The sequence below is a fragment of the Ursus americanus genome, chromosome 21 (genome assembly GCF_024610735.1).
Source record: "Ursus americanus isolate L20-20 chromosome 21, mUrsAme1.1.p, whole genome shotgun sequence".
Taxonomy (NCBI): domain Eukaryota; kingdom Metazoa; phylum Chordata; class Mammalia; order Carnivora; family Ursidae; genus Ursus; species Ursus americanus.
This window is the reverse complement of record NC_142147.1, coordinates 27,029,086-27,050,687: the sequence shown is the minus strand read 5'-3', so window position 1 is coordinate 27,050,687 and position 21,602 is coordinate 27,029,086. Positions and strand designations below refer to the sequence as shown.

At 49.6% G+C, this 21,602-nt stretch overlaps 1 pseudogene; it reads left to right on the top strand.

Annotated features, from left to right (window-relative positions):
* LOC148108238 (peptidyl-prolyl cis-trans isomerase A pseudogene) overlaps positions 1–12,839 on the top strand; it is a 43,825-nt pseudogene extending 30,986 nt beyond the window's left edge.
* Positions 12,840–21,602: the final 8,763 nt, after the last annotated feature.

The following is a 21,602-nucleotide window of genomic DNA, read 5'->3' as shown; positions in this document are numbered from 1 at the left end:
CAATGGGACCATGCAGCTCCATGGTAAGAGGGCTAGGAGCCTGGGTCCTGGCGTTGGCATCACCACCCGCTTCATTCACAAGCTTTTACAAGCCACTTTTCCCTAACTATCAAGAGTAAGAGCTAACCTACCCTTATGTTAAGGAGCAGGGATTTCAGAATCAGACAGAACCAGGTTCAAACCCAACCACATCCTCTGTGACCTCAGACGAGCCAGTTCACCTCTCAGAGCCTCCATGTCTTCATCTGAGAAATGGGCTTCCAGCAGCTCTGGCCCCTCGGTCATCGTTGAGAATGAAACATATAAAGTGTTTGGCATTTCCGTGGTCCATGGCAAGACCCACAAACAGCACCTATTACTACCAAACGAGGCTTTGGTGAGAATAAAGTAGAGCCATGTGTGTGAAAGACTTTGACAAGTACAGTATACTAAAAACCAACCAACCAACTCTGGAAGTTTCTGGAAATCACGCCAGCACACCTCAGAGCTGGGGTTTGGGAGGATGTCCTTCAAGGAGGGGTCAAAAGAAGGACACAGCAGGGCCAGAAGCTGTAGAAGGCCCCAGGGAACCAGTGCCGTGCAGGGCAGGTGACTTTCTAGGACTGCAGGGCCTTTTGATGTGATTGGGACACTAATGTGCCCCCCTTAGCCCACTGTCCTCCCCAGAAACACCTGTTCCGTGCTAGCTCCCCTCACATCCGAGAGCCACGTAGCTAACCCTGTCTGTCGGGAGAGCCTCCAGCAGACACAGGCGCTGCTGGGTGTTTCTTCTGACAAACCGTCCTCACCTTCCTTCTTTATAACAGGATGCCACTAGTGTTTGGACCGCAGTACTTCCCAGACTCCCTTGTGACTAAGTTCTGGCCAGTGAGACGTAAATGGAAGGGTCAGATGGGACTTTTGGAAGGACTCTTTTAAAAGGAAGACACGCCCCCTTTTATGTCCCTTTACCTTCTGGCCCTATGGCCTGGCCTGGATATCTAATGGCTGGTGCACTGGCAGTCATTTTAGGCCCTGAGGTGACTTAAGGATGGCTGTGCCCCGGAGATGGCAAAGCAGAGAGAGGACAGCTGGCCTCAAGGCACTGTGCAACCTCTAGGATGAGGCCCAGCCACCCACCTCTGGATTTTTTTCGACATGAGAAAAAGTCTCTTCTATGTTTGAGTCTGCAATCTTTTTCAGCTTTTAGACGATGGGAAGGAGTCACAGTAGCTTGAACTGTTTAAAATTCTGTGCAAGGCCCTAGCCTCTGGGTAGGTTATTCCCATCCTGAACCCTGACCTGAGACTTCTTTCCTGTGACTTTCAAATCGGCAGGTAGCAATTTGGGGACCTGTTCATCACCCCTGTAGGTAAACACTGACTGACGTAGGCTCCACCCGCTCCTTGGAGGTAGGAGATAGTGTGGGCTTCTCCGTCCCACGCCCTCCGTAGCACAAGATGTGTCCAGGTAGAGGACTACTGTCTTCACCCCAATTCATAGGATCAACGAGAATTTCATGCAAAGCACTTGCGCTGGGTCCCAAAGAATGAGTCCAATTTCAACCAGCAGAAAAGGAGAAGGGGTGTCAGACAAAGGGAGCGGTGTAAGGAAAGGCATGGGCCCGTACGCCGTCTTTGGAGAACGACGGAGTAGTGTAGGTTACAGACAGCTTTGGATGTCATACCAGAGTATTCAGGCTTTATTGTATCAAATTGTCCCCCTAAGGACTTCCATAAGGGATCACTGCTTTTTTTTTTTAATTGTCTCAAGTCAGAACTACTAAGAACTGTGATCATAATTTCAAAAAACATATAGATTACATACATATGCATATGATATACAAATTAAATATACGTATACACATGCTTTAAAAAAAGAGTGGAATGAACTAGAAATAGCTAACACTGATTGAACGTTTATTACATTCTTGGTGTTCCTCGTGCACTATTTAATTCGGTCCCCATGACAACCCTCCTAGACAGGTGTTGTCAGGATCCCTTACTTGGCAGTTGAGAACTTCCATCACTTGTCCAAGGTCTCACATTTAGTACGGGGCAAGGCCAAGATCTGAACCCTGCTGGGCCAGTTGGACTCCAAGGCGTATTCCTTAAATACCAAGCTCCACTCCTTCCAAAAGGGTTCACGCCAAAATGCCAGCTTCTAGGCAGAGTGATCACAGGTGACTTTTCTTTTTCTACTTTGTACTTTTTCCTATTTTCCTAACTTTCTACAGGCAAAGTATATTGTTTCTAGATTCATACTGTGAAACAAGACACATTTAGAGGGCCGAGCATAAAACATAAATTCGCAGCTTCATAAATTGGAGGGCAAACACCCACGTAACCACCACCCGTATCGGACCCAGAAGCCCCACCTGTGTCCTCTCTGACCCTAGTGCCCTCCTTCCCTCCATAGAGATAACCATTCTCTTCACATCTCTCGTTTTCCCTAAAATCACCACCTAATCTTGTATCTCTAAACAACATAGTTTAATTCTGTTCTTTTTAAGTTTGATTTAAATGAAATACTATAGTTTGTATTCTGTATTAGCTCCTTTCACACATTACGATTTTTCGTCATGTTCTTTAATAACATCTCATTAAGACTGTTATTTTCATAATCTGAAAAAAATTCAGACAAGGGCCTCACAGCCTCAGTTGATACCTTCCCGGTGATCCCTTCGAAGGAGGACTACGCCACCTTAAAAAGTGGAATTTGTTCCCTTTCCGAGCCTGGGGCACATAGCTCCTGGTTCCCCAGGTCTCTCTGCCTATGCCAGGCTCCCGGCTGCCCTTCCACCAGGCCAGCTCAGCCAGCTGCCTCTAAATGGATTATCCAATTCACTGCTGTGATTTCTGAACCTCTGTCTAGGTCACCAGTCATGTGTCTCTCTGCCCAGTAGGCACTGTGACCCTTGGGGCAGAGAGAAATGGCTAAACTCCCTGGAGGCCAGGACTTCTCTCTTTGAGGACAACCTAAGATTCCTTTAACTTGGGACACCTACAGAATACCCCCTACTCTTCATTCTCCTCCTCCTTCTGCTTCTTCTTTTCCTCCTACTTAAGAAAAAAAAATTCTATGGAAATTTTCAAACACACACAGAAGTACAGAGAAAAGTACAACCAACCCCCATATCACTGATGACTGGTATTTGCCCATCTTTTTTTCTTCTAGTCTCCACCCACTTTCCCCCCCATTCCTACTGGATTATTTTGAAGCAAAACCAAGAGTTGTCATCTGTGAATACTTCAGTATATATCTTTTTAAAAACACAACCAAAATACAATCACCATAATTCTTTCATTCCATTAAACATTTCCCAATCATCTTCCTGATCATTTCATAAATGCTTCCTTTTTTTTAAGATTTTATTTATTTATTTGACAGAGAGGGAGGCAGCACAAGCAGGGGGAATGGGAGAGGGAGAAGCAGGCTTCCCGCTGAGCAGGGAGCCCATGCAGGCTGGATCCCAGAACGCTGGGATCATGACCTGAGCTGAAGGCAGACACTTAACGACTGAGCCACCCAGGCGCCCCCATAAATGCTTCTTTACAGTTATTCTGTTCAAATCAGGATCTAACCAGGTTCTATATAATGTGTTTTGTTGAAATACCCCTGTCCCCCAGGGCACCTGGGTGGCTCCATCAGTTAAGCATCTGCCTTCGGCTCAGGTCATGATTCCCAGGGTCCTGGGATGGAGTCCAGCATGGGGGTTCGTTGTTCAGCGGGGAGCCTGCTTGACCCTCTCCCTCTGCCTGCCATTCCCCCTGCTTGCGTGCTCTCTGTCAGATAAATAAATAAAATCGAAAGAAAGAAAGAAAGAAAGAAAGAAAGAAAGAAAGAAAGAAAGAAAGAAAGAAAGAAAGGAAGAAAAAGAAATAGTCCCCTTCTGGTGGGGAATGGTTTGGGAGACCATGAACTGGGCCCTGGGCTTTTCACTGCTGTGGAGTTGGGTGGTCATTGGTCTAGGCTTCTGGGGTTCACAGATATAGGAAATACAAACGTGTGTGTATCTCAAAAAAGAAAGTGCATCACATTTAAACTGATATTCTCAATTCAAATGTTAAATTACAGAATTTTTCCTAAAGCCCTTAATTTGATATTTCCCTCTCCTCTCTCATGTTGAAAAATCTTACTTTCTAAAGACATCATTACTTATTTGCTTTATTTTACTATGTGTGTGTATGGAATAGTTTTGAACAATAATATCCACGTGATTTCTAATGATACTTTTACTGAAAACACTTTAAGATCTATTTTTCAGTTCTTATGCCCTTGGGATATATTTCACTAAGTGTACACAGTTAAAATACTGTGTTTTACAAGTCAGATAACATATTTCCTTTTTGTGTGCCTCCAACCTAACATGCAATTAGGCTCACATCATCTGTGTTTCTTTGCTTGTTCAAAGATTGCTATTTCCTTGGGGCACCTGGGTGGTGCAATCGTTAAGCGGCTGCCTTCGGCGGAGTGCGTGATCCTGGCGTTACGGGATCGAGCCCCACATCAGGCTCCTCCGCTAGGAGCCTGCTTCTTCCTCTCCCACTCCCCCTGCTTGCGCTCCCTCTCTTGCTGGCTGTCTCTATGTCTTCAAATAAATAAAAATAAAAAATCTTTAAAAAAACAAAACAAAACAAACCCAAAGATTGCTATTTCCACTTTTGAGTTACTTTTGTTTTGTAATCACAGAAAACATTTACACCGTTTCAAAGTCAAATCTACAGAAAAGGTTACATTCTACTAAATTCAGTTTTGGTCCTTGTCCCCTCCACCTGTTCTCTCTCCTCCTATAGGTAACTAGGGTATTATTATTATTATTATTATTATTATTATTATTTCATCTGTTAATATTAAAGAATGAATTTCTAAGTGACAAAGTCTCCTTTTTTATTTTATTTAATTATCTATATATTTATTTTTAAGTAGACTCCACACCTATCATAGTACTCAGGGAGGGGTTTGAACTCACAACCCTGAGATCAAGACATGAGCTGAGATCAAGAGTTGGACGGAGCCACCCAGGCGCCCCAAAGACTCCCTTTTTAAACAATAATCATGGAATGCTTTTTAATGACCAGCATTGCTATATGTTTCTTTTAAGATCTGTCATCTGAGAATTTCTGAGGGTTCGGAGTCACTCGCAGAAAGGGGATTTACTCATTTTTATAAATAAAGAAACAGGAAAAAAAAGGAAGAAACTTCTCCAAGGCACACAGCGAATTCAGCAAAGAAAGCGTCTCACCGCTTCCGTGTAGGTGCTGTTCCAGCGGCGGAGTCCACAGGCCCGCCCCGCCCGAGATATTCTGATTCTTAAGTCTAAGCGCATGTGCGTGTGTTTTCACAAGCTCCCCAGGGCTAACAGCAGCCCAGCTGGATAACCACAGCCAGTCAAGCCTCCTTTTTGAGAATCGCAGAGCAACGTGCTGCAGGAATAAATCTTGCATCCAAGACTCAGGACTGACTAGAAGAAACATCACCTTATTTGTCTTTAATGCAACTCAACCTCTATTCTCACTCCTCATCCCACCCGAGAATAGACACTAAATCCAGGACAAATTGAGGATCCCCGTTCCCATGTCCCCACACACTTGCACCGAGGTGTCCAGGCCCATTGAGGAGTGGAGGTGGAGGGAGGTCCGATTCCTGCAATCCCAATCCACCTGAGCCTCCTGATTCAGCCACCACCCCATCCTCCCTGAACACTGGTCCACACAGAAGGTTGCTCAGTCACGGCCCATCCTGGCCACGGGATCGTTCATTTTCAGCAGCAACCCGGCAGGCTCGGATGCTATGCCGTGGCACTGAAATCATCCCACCGTCCCTCGCCTTTTGAGGCCTAGATCTACCATGCACACTTTCTTCTCTGGAGCACCATCTGGGAAATGGGGCACAGGTCTCTGAGACTCCTGGATGCAGCAAACTGATGGGGGTTTTGCCACACACCCCCTGGCCTGACCCGGACTTGGCCCATGTTGCGGAGTTCAGGGTTCTCTTCTCAATGAGCCACTACCTCTCTTCTCCCTCTGATACCTCAAGGATTCTTTATTTAGACTGGGGCTGAAGAATCCTTATTCTTGGTTATCCACCATTCTCTCATCCTTTCATCTATACTCAGAGTTCATTTCATGCCCCAAGGCCAAGCACTGAATGCAAAACCCCTGAAGTGCCTCCCTTTTCTTTTGTTACCTCCCTTCTCAGGGCTAGCACACTACACAATTTGGGGAGCATAATGCACACAGCCTGGATGGACTTACACAGTGCACAACCTGAACAGCTGTATGCATATGCACAGCTGTGTGTGTTGCAAAATAATGACCACAAAGCAATACAGTCTGAATGGGAAGAAAAAAATGCCATGGAGAAAATAGTATCAGTTAATGTTTCAAAAACATTGTCCTACTGTTTGAGAAAGCTCCAGGAAGAGGACATGCCCCTGAGCCTGGATTGCTACTTGCAAGTTTGACCTGAGCAGAATATTAAAGGTGAAGGTGACTTACCTCTCCCTGCTTTACTATGCCCCTCCCCAGGCCTATCACCTCAGTACAGCAAGAAAAATCTCAGCCTGCCTCCTCTGAGCCCCAAACAACCTGGGATCCAAGAGAATAAGCTGAAGATAGCACAAATATGGCCCGTGAAACCCCTGGAGATCCCTTCCCAGAGAGGGAAGCACTGAGTGCGGGCATCGGGAAGGGCCTGGGCAAAGTGAGTTCTCCTGGGTGAGCTTCCACACACCAGCACAATTCAAAAAGGGCCTCTTGAAAGTTACCTGGTCTCCGGTCTGTTCCCAGTCCCCAAGTTCTAAAATTCAGCCCGTTACCATGGCAGCTGCTGCCCAATTGAAATGTTCACATTTATAGAAACTGGCTGAAGCATTTGAGTCCGACAGGGCTGGGACACCAAGCAGAGCATGTCACTCCCCCAAACACATAAGGATGCTTTCTCCAAAACACTGCGGAAGTGCCTAGCCTGGGACAGACCCCGAGACTCCAGGCCCTGGCACCAAGTCACTACGCGACCACGAGCAGGTGTCCCGCCCAGAAGACGGCCCCCCAGCCCTCAACACTTTCGGTGCCTATTTCATCATTATTAATTCATTCACCCAACAATGTGAGCATCTTCTCTGTGTCGGGCAAGGCTCTGAGGACACACAGTGAATGTCACAGAGTCCCTGTGTTCACCTGGACAGCTGAGTTGGGGAGGCCAGGAAGAAAACACAGTGTGAAGAAAGCAATATGGACAGAAGTGGGGGGGGGGGCTGCAGAGGTACCGGACTGGGGTGAAGGGGGTTAGGGGCACTTCTCAGGGGAGACCTGAGCTGAGCCCTGAAAGGATGGGCAAGAGGTAGTGGGATGCCATGGGGTGGGGGGTGGATGGAAAGGTCCTCCCTGCAGAGAGAACAGCATATTAAAAGCCCTGGAGTGAGGGAGAGCACTCAGGGCAGCAAGCAATTCCAGGCCGCTGCAGCAGAGAATGAGCATAAGTGAGAAGGGAAATGCAGCCCCAGAAGAGAGCGAGCTCAGAATGAGGAAGGGCCCTCGGTTCTTTTCTGGGCTTCCAGCCGCCTGGCTCCCCTTCAAAATCAAACAGCCCAAGGAGGGATTCACTAAGAGGAGGCTCTGTGTTTGGGGGAGGAGGGGCAGCAGCCCTGAGAAGGGAGCAGAGAGGCAAGAGCAGGGGGCACTGTGGCCACATCTCTCCAGTGCTCAACACCCCAGCCCCAAACCCCATTCAACCAAGAGCTGGACAAGTAGTCAAATAGGACATCCCTCTCACCTCCCACCGCTTATCCCCTCAGTGACACTGCTGCTCAGACCACCTGAAAAACACCATCTCAACATTCCAACCATTCCATTCAGCTCTTCTAGTAGGTGAATAACAGTTTATTGAGCACCAGCCTGGGCTTGGCACCATGCTCAGTGCTTCACAGGCAAAATTTCAGCCATGCCCAAAATTACGTTCGAGCACCATCTATGCAACGGGCAATATAATTCAGATAAAAAACTCCCTGCCCTCAAGGAACTTATATTCTCAGGGTGGGGGGGAATGGACAAAAGCAAAAAGACATGTTATACATCAGGAGGTTATGATGGTCTAAGAAAAAAAGAACCCAGTGAAATGACAAAGAATGATGGAAAGAGAATGGTCAGAAAGGGATCATCTGAGTTAAGACCTGAGGGAAGTGAGGAAGTGAACCATGTAGAAATGTGGAGGAAGAATGTATCATACTGAAAGGACAGCAAGTGCAAAGGCCCTGTGGTGAACTTGCCACTCATGTGTTTCCTCAGTGAGGGTAGGGGAGCAGAACCAGGCCAAAAGCAGGAGAGGACCCTGCCAGAGCATGGCAGAGTCAGATCGTTATTCCAGTAGCACAAAGTTGGATAGTATTGTTCCAACATTACAGATAAAGAAACTGAAGTTAAGTCATATGCCCAGGGTCCCAAACCCTTTTTAGACAGAACTGGGATTCAAACCCAGCTGCTCGAGCTTTAGAACATGTGCCCTTAATTGCTCCCTTAGAGTGTCTTGTCAAGAAGCTGTAGATAATTTATCAAAGATCGATGAGATTTCGACCTCCCCAAGTGTTACCCCAAGCCTCAGCCATTCCACACCTAAAAACGTAAGGAGATCATCAAGGACTCAAACAAAGACTTAGCTACTTTGTTTATAACAATAAAATGACTAAGGGCGCCTGGGTGGAGCAGTCAACTAAGTGTCTGTCTTCTGCTCATGTCGTGATCGCGGGGTCCCAGGCTCCTGGGATGGAGCCCCCATGGAGCTCCCTGCTCAGTGGGGAGGCTGCTTCTCTCTCTCCCTCTGCCCCTCCCCCTGCTCATTCTCTCTCTCTCTCTCTCTCTCTCTCTCTCTCCCTCTCTGTCTCTCAGATGGATGAATAAAATCTTTAAAAAATAAATAAATAACAGTAAAATGACTGGAATTGATGTCTTTTCCCTAATAACAGGGAACTGGTAAGTAAAGAAGTTAGGGTCCATGCGTGCAAACAGTATTATCATGAGTGGCCATTTCAAAAGACATTGTAGACGAGGATACGATGCCATGGTCAAAATATGCCACTGACACTAAGCCATGTGCACAGAAGGATCCCATTTGTGTAATAAATAAATAATATATAGATAGAAGCACAGACAAAAGACTGGGAGGAATTAAACCAAATGTTAATAAATCGCTAACCCGGGGGGGGGGGAATGTGGGTGGGTTTTCTTCTTTTTGTTTAGCAACATTTACTACAGTGAATATAAATTATTTTTATGAAGAGAAAGTTTACACACACACACACACACACACACACACACACACACACACACACAAGCCCAGAAGGCTTCCTGGCTGCTAGAATCACGTGCGGGTTGGAGACCCTTATAAAGGAAGCAGCTCCCTGGCCTGCGCCAGAAAATTCGGGGCCTACTGACAGCCTCCGCCTCACTTCCCCACAAAGACCTCAGGGATTCGGGGCTGGGGGGAGGGCCCCAAGCCTCGGCCACGCCGCACGCCGCAGGGGTGCCAGAGCATCGGGGTAATTAACGCTCATCCTGTCAAAGGGCCTGGTGCTATTTTTAAAATCTTTCCAACACGTAGGTTTCGCAAAGGATTCCAGGAGTCCTTCTCAGTGCACCAGTGCTTGAGGAAGGCAAATGCACAGACTGATAATTCAGCGGCCAGAACTTTAGGGGGGGGTGCGTCCCTGCAACCCCGCCCCAAGCACACATTTGCCAGTCTTTCTTCGGGAGGTGGAAGGGAGTGAAGCCAACGAGAACTTTCTCCCCTGCCACTCCTTTTTCTTACCTCCCTGTTAGACTCCTGGAGCCGTTCGCTTACTAGACCTCGGCTGCAGGGACCAGCTCCATAGGCCCTGCCTCTGTGTGACCCGCACGCGACACTGGACAGGCTACTTAGCTTCTCTGTACCTCAATTTTCTCATCTGCAAGGATGAGACAGAGGACTAAGCTTCTAGGGCTGTTGTCTTTAGCCAGAGCTGAGCAAACCATGGTCCCCAGACTAAATTTGGCCCCCCTCCTCTTGCTGTCAATAAAGTTTTATTGGAACACAGCCATGCCTATTCATTTACATATTGTCTATGGCTGCTTTCCTGTTACAATGGCAGAGTTGAGTACTTAGGACAGAGACTATCTGGCCCACGAAGCCTGAAATATTTATGAAATGTTTATTATCTGGCCCTTTGCAGGAAAAGTTTGCCAACCCCGTCTTACATCAGACTCTCCCAGAAGCAGAACTTGAGACAAGGATTTGGGGGCACATGATTTACCAAGGAAATGCTGCCACAGGAGGAACAAGGAAAGGGGCAGAGGGAGCAGGACAGAGGGGAAGGAGGCCAAGCCAGGGTGTGACATCAAGTAAAGTCTTGGCCTCTGCCTGACCCTATATGAGCACTTCCTGTTCCCTTGCAGGTGTAGCAGCTCAGGGGACCCTGAAGAAGGGAGCAGGTGTGAGCTGGGAGAAGCAAAGCCTGTAGAAAGGGATGAACCGCCCCTCTCCCACTGGGACTGCCCTTCGATCCAGGCCCACATCACTGTGCCCGCACTTCAGGTACATTATAATATTTACTACTCGCTGCAGAATTATAAGCTGGAAAGTGCAGGATGCCCGCTTTACAGTTGGAAGGTAAATGAGATCATGCAGATGAAGACTCAGCCCAGCACTGAGCTCCGACAACCCACTCACCAAGAGGAGCCACGCATATCACGGGTCTGGCCGCGTGTGAGTTCCAGGGCCACTGAGATCCATGAGGAGCAGATTTTGTCCTCCAGGAGCACCTGGACTGGCCGCTGGGGAATCCGGCCCTGGAACATCCATCAGAGCCCCACCTGGCATTCCCCTCGGGGAGGCCGGAAGAGGAGGTGCACCGGGAAGGAATCTTGAAGGAGGGAGGGATTTGCCCAGTTGGGGAAAGAGCTTTCCAACACAAGGCACAGCATATGATAGAGAGTCAAGGATTTTAGACGGAGAGGTAAGCTGGTGTCTGTCTTCTGGGGCTGCCATAAGCTATATTGCTTCAACAACAGAAATTTACTTTCACACAATCCAGAGGCTGGAAGTCCAAGATCAAGGTGTCAGCAGGGTTGGTTTCCCTCTGACACCTCTCTCAGGCTTGCAAGTGGGGACCCTCTCACTCCATGTGTACACCCCGGTATCTCTCTAGGGGTTTCCACTCCTCAGGACACCAGATTGGATTAGGGCTCACCCCAACAGCCTCATTGTCACTTAATGACATCTTTAAAGGACCTATCCCCAAACACAGTCATACCTGACTTCAACATATGAGCTTGTGGGGGACACAATCCAGCCCACAACAGCTGGCATTTCAGAAACCTCGCCCTGGTTCTGGTAAGGGAGGGCAAGTTGGAGAATGCACAGCAGGGGAGGCAGGCCAGGCAGAACCCCACTGCAGCCATCCAGCCAATGAGAGCCTGCAGTCAGGAGGCTCAGGCCGCAGTCGGTGGGATGGCCGAGCAGCAGTAGGCCAGCTGACCCGCCCTCTCGCACTGGGACTGCCCTTCAGATCCAGGCCACGAGGAGAAGAGAAGTGCCGCACAAAGGCACACCAAAGGCCTGCAGAGCAAGTGTGGAGGCCAACAAAGGCACAAAGCCAGCTCTCACCTGTCCCCTGGCCAAGCCATCGGGGGTTGAATTCCTGGGCAAAGCCTGGGGGGATAGGTGATAACCCCATTGTCCCAACTTGTTCTCAGATTCCACGTCCTCCCAGCTCCTCTGGCCTTCAAAGGAGCCTTGAACTAGGCAGGTTTAGAGCTCACATCAGAAGAGGCCGCACCTGCTCTAACCTGGCCTCCGAGGGTCCCGGAGCTGCTAACGTGAGCTCCTCCTGCTCGTTCCCAGGAGGTTCATTCCCAAAGAATCTCTTTGGCCATTTCCTTTGGGCCAGGACTCAGCGGCTTCTACCCTCTGTGATTATACATCTCTCTTTCCCTCTCTATCTCTCGCACGCGCGCACACACACACACACACACACACACACACACACACGCAGCCCACAGTTCCCAAAATTCCACCACACCAACATGTATTCCTTTAGTCCAATCTCCTGGGAAAGGAAGGGTGCAAGGCATTAAGTCACCAACACCTTAGTGTGAGTTAGTCAGTTCCTTCGCTCTGCATCAGCCAGGCGTTAGGAAAGCACGAGCATTGGAAGGGAAAGGTTACTGAAGAGAGGAAGCAAAGGAAAATCAAATGTGAGCAGGGGAGAAGCAGCGTACTTTCCGCTTCTCTTACTTTCTGACCTTTCGGGATCAGCCTGGTGCTCTAAGTCAGGGCCCAGCCAGCTTGTCCTGGGAAGGGCCCGACAGCAAGCGTTTTCGGCTTTGCAGGCCACAGGGGCTCTGTGGGAGCGCTGCACTGTACCATCGCCGCACGTAAGCAGCCACAGACAGCGATGAAAACTACTGTGAAGCTACTATGGACAATGAAATGGGAACTTCACATAATTTTCATAAAAATATTATTTTTCTTTGCACTGTTTCCAAGCCCTTACGAATGAAAAAGGCCACCGTTGGCTTGCAGGCCTTGCAGACACAGGAGGTGGCTGGATGCGCCTGAAAGCCACCCTTCGCGGACCCCCGCTCCTCGTGAGAGGCAGAACTAGCACCTTTCCCACCAAACCGTCCTCTCTGCAAGAACAAGCCCTTGGTCACCCTTTGCTATTCGCCATCCTTGCTTCTCCTTCTCCAGACCTAGAGAAGAAAGTGGCTCCTTGTTCTGCGTGCTCGGCCCACAATCCCCGGGAATTTGCTCTCAAGTGTGGAGGAGATGACGGGGTGATGAATGGGCTGGCATGCAGAACCATGGCCTCGGGGTTCGTGGGCTGACTGAGAAGTCAGCCAGGAGGGGTTCTATCCACCTATCCTTCCCAGCCCACACCCCATGCATCAGGCCCCAAGGGTCCCACGTGCCACACTCTGAGGAGATAAGGTCTTGGTCCAAGTTCAAGCAGCTAATGAGTGGTGGTGCTAGAGCTCTGTGTTAGAACCAATGACACACCGAGATTCTGGAAACCACCTTGCCCTCACGTGAAAACGCACATTTCTAGACACTGTCAGAAACTGGGGTCCTGACGGCGGAGCTGGGCTTCCCAGCAAATGGAAGAGAGATTTTAGTCTGAGACTATGTCTTAGGTTCGATCTGAGAGCAGAGCCCGAGACTGGGATTCTTATGCAGGTGAGTTATTGAGGGAGGGGGGACAGGGCCCAGGAGGAACCTGGAAGGAGCAAGGAGGAAGGACGGGACAAGGGGAAAAGCCAGGCAATGGTGCAGGTTCAGCGGGTCTGGTCTTGGCCAGATCCCACAGGGAGTTCTGGAGCATGAATGGTACCTCAGTGTTCTCTCACCTAGAGGCAAGGGGCCAGCCCATGATGCCATCAGTCATGGGCTGTGGCTCGTCTCATGCGGGGTTGTGGGGAGCATCTCTGGACGAGGTGGCAATTCTCCAGAGGACGATGCCCTAGCAGTCAACACTCACAGCTGCTGGAGAATGCTGTCCCGTTGTTAGAAGGACCTTGGCAGGGCGCCATTGGCATCTACTATAAGCGGGTGACCCTGGAGGCCCAGACCTCACTAACTGGCTCTGCAACTTCTGGAAAACCACATACCCTTCTCTAACCTTCTCCCTCTCTTCCTCTCTTCCTTCTGGACCTCTTCCTTTGTCACCCTCCAGCCCCAGCTGGGCTGGGCTTGGCCTGGGCTTCTGGCACCTGTCTCAGATCATTGGCAATCCCAGCCGGAGCTGAAGGTTCCAGGAAGTGTCCCACTGTGGTCTCTTCCAGCCTAGACCTGCTCCCCACAAGCCCCATCCTGTGGCCTGCCTCTGAGGGGATTCCCAGTGATGTGATCAGGAAGGGAGGGCAGGGCAAGAGCCCTGAGCCAGGCCTGGGGATTAGTGAATGAGGGGAGAGGCTGAGAGCCAGCCCGCTCCTCCCCACCAGCCGGTGCTGCAGCCCCCAGCAGGGCGAGCAGCTGCCCTGGCCCTTGATTGCCAGGAGTGGAACTGGCCAGGTCAGTGCCTGGGGTCATTTCTAGAGCCTCCAGAGGGTCCTGATTCTATACACAGAAACACTCTGTGTTTCTTCCACTCTGCTGCCCCTCATTCATTCATTCATTCATTCATTCATTCATTCATTCATTCCACAATTATTTACTGAGTGCCTATGAGAGCTGGGAAAATAGGAACAAAACAGACGGCTCCCTACTTCCATTTCAGTGGGGGTGACAAAGAACTGAGTGTAGCAGGGTCCCAGATCAGTCAGACAGATGCACAAGGAATATGCAGGTTTTTTGTTTCCCACACTTGATGTAATCACCCTCCAGTTGCTCCCGCCCTGCTGGGAAGCAGGGTCAGGAGTGGCAGAACACAATTTAAACCTGCCCATTTCTGGCACCACCATGCCATTTTGCTTAGAAGGAAACTTTTGGAGGAGCTAGTTTCTTTGGGATAAATGCTGTCTCTTCCATCTTTTTCTTGCCTCTATCTCCAGGACAGTGTCTGAGGGTGAGGGAGGGCAGGGACTACCAGATAACTAGTGGTGGAGTGGGGGGTGGAGGTCACCTGGAGAAACACTGGGTCCCCCCCACTGGCCACTGGCCCACGATGACTGGCCTTGCCTCTTCCCACCTGGACCGCTCAGGTGCTTCCGGTCATCTCTGCGGGGCAGCAACTATCGCTGGACACCCCCATCCCCTTCCCTGGCCACGGGTCCCACCTCGGTGTGGATGAGTTAAATTGAAATGAACTCATTCATGAATGGAATGCAGCCCTTATCTTTGAACACTTCATTCCAACATCTCTGCAGCATCCTGGGAAATCCTGGAAGTGGGACACTGCTCCTTCAGGGACCCTTTTCCCAGCCTTGGTGAAACGTTCCAAAGCCCTGGCCACCAGGAAGTCCCACGCTGGCAGGAAACAGAGCAGGTTTGTTTGCAAATGGAGCCCAGGGCTCCCTGCCAGTTTCCTGAGCAGAGGCCAAGCCAGCCTCTCATGGAGGCCACACAGATCTGGATTCATCGCAGCCATACTTGCTCTTGCCCTCCTTGCCTGAGTCTTGCCTTTCTCCAGTTCCTCCCACCCTTTCTTTAGTAATCTCGTTCCACCTTCTGAAAAGAGGAGATGACCAGCTCCTAGCTCGGCCCAGAGAATAAGAAGGGACTCTTCTAGATTCACAGAGCAAACTGGTGGATCTACAATCCAGTTATTCTGCAATCCCAGCCCACGATAAAGAGAATGAAAGCAGCCCTATCTATCACTCTCTGCCAAACACTGGGCTAAATAATTTCCATATGTCATTTTACTGATGTGTTACAATGGTCCTTCTACACAGGTTCTACTACGGTCCCTAGTTCGTAGAAGAAACTGAGACTTGGAGAGGTTAGAGAGAGCCTAGAACTCTTTCTACTAGATCAGACATCAGTAAACTATGTCTCATTGGCCAAATCCAGCTCACCACATGTTTCTGTAAATAAAGTTTTATTGAAACAGAGTGATGTTCATTTGTTTGCATATTGTCTGTAGCTGCTTTCGTGCTACAATGGCAGAGTTGAGTAGTTGAGACAGAGACCTCCCTGCCCTGTCCTGGCTCCCTGCCCCCAGCCACAGCTGACTGGATCATGGGGTGGGTGCCACGCACAGCAGGACAGCAACCTAGGATCCGAATGGCCCGACACAAAAAGATGATCTACACCAATCACATTCTTCCCTTGGGAATTTGAAATAGGGGAACAGAGAGGCCAAGGCTGTGGGGAGAAATGGAAGCTATGACTCTGGAGGACAAAATGACGCTGGGTGGCTATGGGTAGGGAGGAAAAGGCAGGGTTTGAGGACACTTGCTGTGTAAGAGAAGAAAATGGATGAAGGATCCAGATGGAGACAGAATCTATGAAAGAGGGGCCATGCTACCCCAAGAAAACAGGAAAGAGAGCAGCCTTGATTCCAAAAGGTTTCCCAAGTCCAGCTTCCATTAGAACAACTGCCCTCTTCTTGGGCTAGGAGTTAGAATTTTGGTTGCCAATGAAACAAAATCCAACATAAACAGACTTAAACACTAATGGGTATATATTGATTCATATAACAGAGAAGTCCAAAGGTACTTCAGGCTTGGCTTGATCCAACAGCTCAAATGATGTCAAAGGCCAGAGAAATTTAAAAATATTAATTAAAATCTCCTTACAACTTGCAGCCCATTGACAGGTACTTCCGACAGGCAGAGTGACCTCCCTCAAGGAACTCAACTGCCTTAATATTAATACTTTGCTAGATGCAAAAAGCAGCCTTACCTTGACATTAGCCTGACCTCCAGGATCCTGTAAGTCTTCTTTGAAAATCCCTTTAGAGGGGCACCTGGGTGGCTCAGTCGGTTAGCCATCTGACTCTTGATTTTGGCTCAGGTCATGATCTCAGGGTCTGAGAACGAGCCCAGTATTGGGCTCCACACTCAGCAGGGAGTCTGCTTGAGATTCTCTCTCTCCTTCTCCCTAAAAAAAATTTAAAATAAAAATAAATAACCGGGGATGTACTGTATGGTGACTAACATAATATAATAAAAAATCATTATTAATTAAAAAAAAAAAAAAAAAATAAAACCAAAAAGCCTTAAAAAAAAAAAAATAAAATAAAATAAAAATAAATAAATTAATTAATAAATAAATATCCCTTTGGAAATTTCCCTTATCTCTACCCCCCCCAAGATATATGTTAGCAATCATCCTTCAAACACATGGCCCACAGATATACATCTGAAGGGTCTCATGAATCTTATTTAACAGTGGCTAGCCCCTCAAGGTCCTGGAAGCCTTGCTCCAAATTCCTTAGAGACTTACGCTTACCCTAATCCCCAATAACTAAAAATTACATAATTAGTCACTCCTCACATCCCAGTACAGCTCTTCTTGTCCATGACTCCTGTCCCTGTGCTATAATAAAACCACCTTTTTTGTACCAAAAATGTCTTAAGAATTCTTTCTTGACTATTGCTCCGGGACCCCAATATCACATCAACCCAATTTCTTACAGTCTCTCTGCCCCACCTTTTGCAATATGGGCTTCATCCTCAGTGTCTACTCTGTGCCCTTCCCCATCTTAGGCCACTCTAGAGTCTTCACTCATGGTGTCAAGATGGCTGCAGCAATGCCAGACCTCACAGCTTCATTCTAGAACATCTGCAAGTGGAGAGGAGCCCTTTCTGTAGCTCCTTCACATTCTGAAATACAATCTCTCATTACCTATCCCTGAACCCATCGTGTTGGCCAGGGGGATGGACTACACGGATTGGATAAGACTTATCAACTGCCATCAGTTTTCCCATCTATAATAACATTTGAGTGCTTATGATGTTCCAGGACCTACCTCACCCTTTACATGTGTTACCATGTTTAACCCTCACAAAAGCCATACAAGGAAGTTACTAGAATTATCCTCATTTTACCAATGAGAAAATGAAAGCTCAGAGAGGGTAGACACCTTGCCCAGGGTCACACAGCCATCACTTGGCAGAACTGCTGATTAGCAGCAGAAGCAAAAGCTGAAAGGGACCTATGGGATTCCGGAGCCTAAGCTCTCAGCCCCCTGCCCTCCCTGTAGGGGGAGGGCATCACTCACCAGCCCCAGCTATTGTCATTCCACATCCCATTGCTATCCTGGTGACCCAAATCCCTTCCTCAGAGGCAACTATTTTGTCCATAGATTCTCAGGCTTCAGACCGAGTTTACTCAAAAGTCCTGCTCCCACCTCTGGGTTCCTCTCAACTCTATTCTCCTCCACCTGATCCGTTTCCATGGAAACTGCTGGGCTCCTGCATCCCTTTTAGCCTCCATCCCAGGAAGTAAGGCCAGCTTTCTGGCACCCGGGTAGCCAGGCCTGACCATTATAAAGACTAAAGAAGCAATATCTGGAAGAAATAGTTCCAGGCAGAGGGAGGAACCGGATAGGGCTTCTGGTTTTCTCTTTGATGTGCTCCAAACTAACACCAGGTGCTCTGAGGAGCCCTGCCAATTATCCGGGCCCAGTGGGTGCTGGCTGCAAAGTTGTCATCTGCTCTCCAGCCTCTCACCACCTCACCGGCAGCAGGCCCCCCTCCCTTCGGGAAGCGACTCTGGGCTCCGAGGCAGAGGGCAAGTCGGGCAAGCCTCCTTGCCGATCCTTGGCATCGGGTTGCAGCACTCGGGGTGCAGCTGGTGGGCTGGGGGAGCAAAAAGGAGAATGGCACCCAATTTCCCCCTCCTGGGGAAGGGGGGAGCCAGCCAGCAGCTTGAACTCATAGGCATCCTGGAAACAGTGGACATGGCATCACTCCTGCGTTGCACACACTTGGGGGGGTGGGAGGCTTAGCACCTGGTCCCCAAGGACTCCATATACCCTGGGAACTGGAAACCACGGGAGCCAGAGTGTTGTTGGTATCCCACCCCTGCTGGGTCTTTGCTTGGGTTGGGTGTTAATCTCTCTGAGCTTTGGTAGCCTTATCTTTAAAATGGGCATTGCTCAGCCGATAGGCTAGTTGTGAGGCCTAAAAGAAACAAGACACATCAAAGCCTTCTGTAAAAGCATTTATGGGTATCCTCAGGGTCATCATCCTTATTAGTGTTATAAAATGTGAGAGGGAGGTCCTGGGAGAGTAGCAAAATCTCAGACATCTGAATGAATGACAAGAATCTCCACGCGTGGAGATACAGGCAGCATCACTGCTTTCAAATACGCTCCTCAAATCTCTTTCCCACCCCTTAGCGATTTCCTGTACTGAGTCCACGGGTTTCTCCTCATGTTTAGTTATTTAAACTTGGTCCAGTCCAGCCTAAAACTCCAGTCTTTTCTCTGATTCAATGCTTCCCATTCCCCCCACTGCAGCCAGACAAGGGCCTCAGCTCCTGCCTGGGCTAAGCGTGACGGGGAGGTGGGGAGCTGGCTCTGAGACACCCCCTCCCCGGGAGAGGAAGGGGAGGAGGAGCTCCTCTCACCTATCTGGTGCCATGGGCTGGAAGAGCTGGTCTGTGGGGAGTCAGGGGGTCCAGTACAGCGGAGTGAAGCTTTTCCTAGAGCAGTTTTCAGCTCCCACCCTGACTTCCTTCAACAGCAAAGGCTGACCAGCAGTTCTGGCTTCTGCTCCCCACCTTAAACTCCATATACCTTTCTAGGCGCCGGGTGGGACAGTGTGGGCCTTCAGACAACTCTAAGTCCAAAACAGCACCACTTCTGTCTTCACATGGGGCCAAGACTCCAGAATTCTGCTGCCGGACTGGCTGGGCTGGTCAGAGTCCCCTCACGGCAGGCATTCCCTCATGACCTGCAAAGGTCTTCTGGAGACACCTCAACAAAATTTGGCTTCAGAGGAGCTGCACTCCCCAAAGGCTAACTCTCCCTCCATATACCCCCACCCCCACCCCACAGCCTTCTCTCTATCCAGCCATGGCCTTGGTTGGAAGCGAAGGGCAGGCTTCGTGAGCCCGCAGACAGGAGGTGCCCGGCTTCTGTGGAGCAGCTTTACAAGTGAGGTACTTGGCCCCTTTGCAGAACAAGAAAAACTCCCCCTAACATCTTATGTTCGTATAATAATGACATTTTAGGGGCGGCTGAGTGGCTCAGTCATTAGCGGCTGCCTTCAGCTCGGGTCATGATCCCAGGGTCTTGAGATCAAGCCCCGCATCGGGCTCCTTGCTCAGTGGAGAGCCTGCTTCTCCCTCTCCCTCTGCCTGCTGCTCCCCCTACTTGTGCCCTTTCTGTCAAATAAATAAATACAATCTTAAAAAAAAAAAAAAAACCAACAAACTACGTTTTAATTAAGCACATACTACTGCCAGGATTCTTGCTGGCTAACTCCTGAACTACGTTATGTTTGGTCCTTACACTGACTTTGTGTGACCAATATGACTTCTATTACCTCTATTTTTTCCTACGGGTCAAAGAGGTTAAAGAGGCTGCTCACGGCCTCAAAACTACTACGTGGGTTTTGAACCTGCAGTTTTCCGACCCCTGAGCAGAGTTTGTAACTCCTGAACACGCCTGCTTCTGCAGCGTTCGGCTTGGGGATAAAGGACAAAGGGATGTGCTCGGGCTCTGCGGCCCTCTGTGTCTGAGACGGGCCCAGGGTCGGGCCTCCCAGAAAGACCCCAATCGCGCATCTAAAACGAACGCTGCAAGGTTGTCCGAAGGCAGAGTTGGAGGTCACTGTGGCCACACTGCAATCATACCCAGGACCTCCCCCAGGCAAGCCAACATCTCCCCCCACACACATCCAACCCCCATCTCAGCAGCTCTGGAAAGTAGGAAGCAGCAGCTTGACTCTCTCTTCCTCACTAGGAAAACCAAAGCAGCAAGGAGGTACTGGCTTCGGTCCTTGGAGAACCAGGGATGAGCTCAGTGGCCCCACAGATCTGGGCCAGGGGAGGGGCAGGAGGTGAGACAGAGGAGCCCAGATGACAGTGTCAGAGCTGGAAGGGGCTGAGCCTGGCCCCTGAGGGGCTCCGCAGCACTTCGGTGAAGAGCTTGTGTTTAGACTTCCCTTTGGCCTCCCTCTGGGATGGGCCCCTTCGGGAGCCATCGCTACCCCGGGGGGATGGAGGCTGGCCAAGGAATCACTTGCCAAGCTAATCACTGCTGATCTCTGGCTCCATGAAGGGCAGTGGGAACATCAATTCATTTAAACCTCAGAACAATCGTAAGAGATAAATACCCATGTTCCCATTTTGCAGAAGAGAACATTGGAGACACAGATAGGTTATATAATCTGCCCAAGGTCACACAGCTTATTCTGGGATTCAAACCTGATTCTTGACTGTCCACCCTTAACCACTGAGCAATGCATTCTGCTCCCCCAGAGGCAGTGCAAGAGAAACCCGGCAGCTCCAGCTCTGGTGAATTTCCCAGCCCAGGGCTCTCCTCTGGCACAAGGGGGAGGGGAATGAATTCGGGCTTCTGGCTTTTTAGGATTCCTTCTCTCCCCTAGTGTGTTCCTGCCAGAACCTCTAAACACATTTGCTCTAAGCAAAATCAAGTGGTTTTGGAGCCTTCGCTCTGTACTGCCCCTTTGAGTCTCACTCTAGGCTCGTCCCTCCCTCTGAGGGACAACCTTCCCCCTCTGTCTCCTGCCGGCTCTTCTGCCCCAGCGACCTTCTTTTGATTCTCACTTACCTTCTTCCCTTTCGCTCTCCCTTCAGAAGGCAGTTCAGCTAACACTCATTAGCACGTGTTAATGAGCATCAATTCGTTTCTCAGCCGCTCCGCAGGGGAGAAAGGAGGGGAGAAAGGAGGGGAGAAAGGAGGGCTGCTCCTGGGGTAATGGGTGCACATGGCCTGGAGCTCCTGGAGAGAATGGGGAGGGAGCCCAGAGCCCAGCTTGGGGAGGGCAGTCTGCTGTCCTCAGGACTGTGCCCTCAGTGGCTACTTCTGTTTTCTCTGAGACCACCACCGAACATTCCTAGGTCAGCGGTGGATGTTCTCTGACCACTGGCGGAAACAGATTCCCATGATGTTCTTCAGTGGGTGCGGTTAAGCCCGGGTAGGGGAGGTAGTTCAGGCACTCCTTGAACAACTGTCTAAAAGCCCCCAGAGCCCAACCAGGGGGAGGCAGGTAACGAGACCACAGAGGGACATAGTC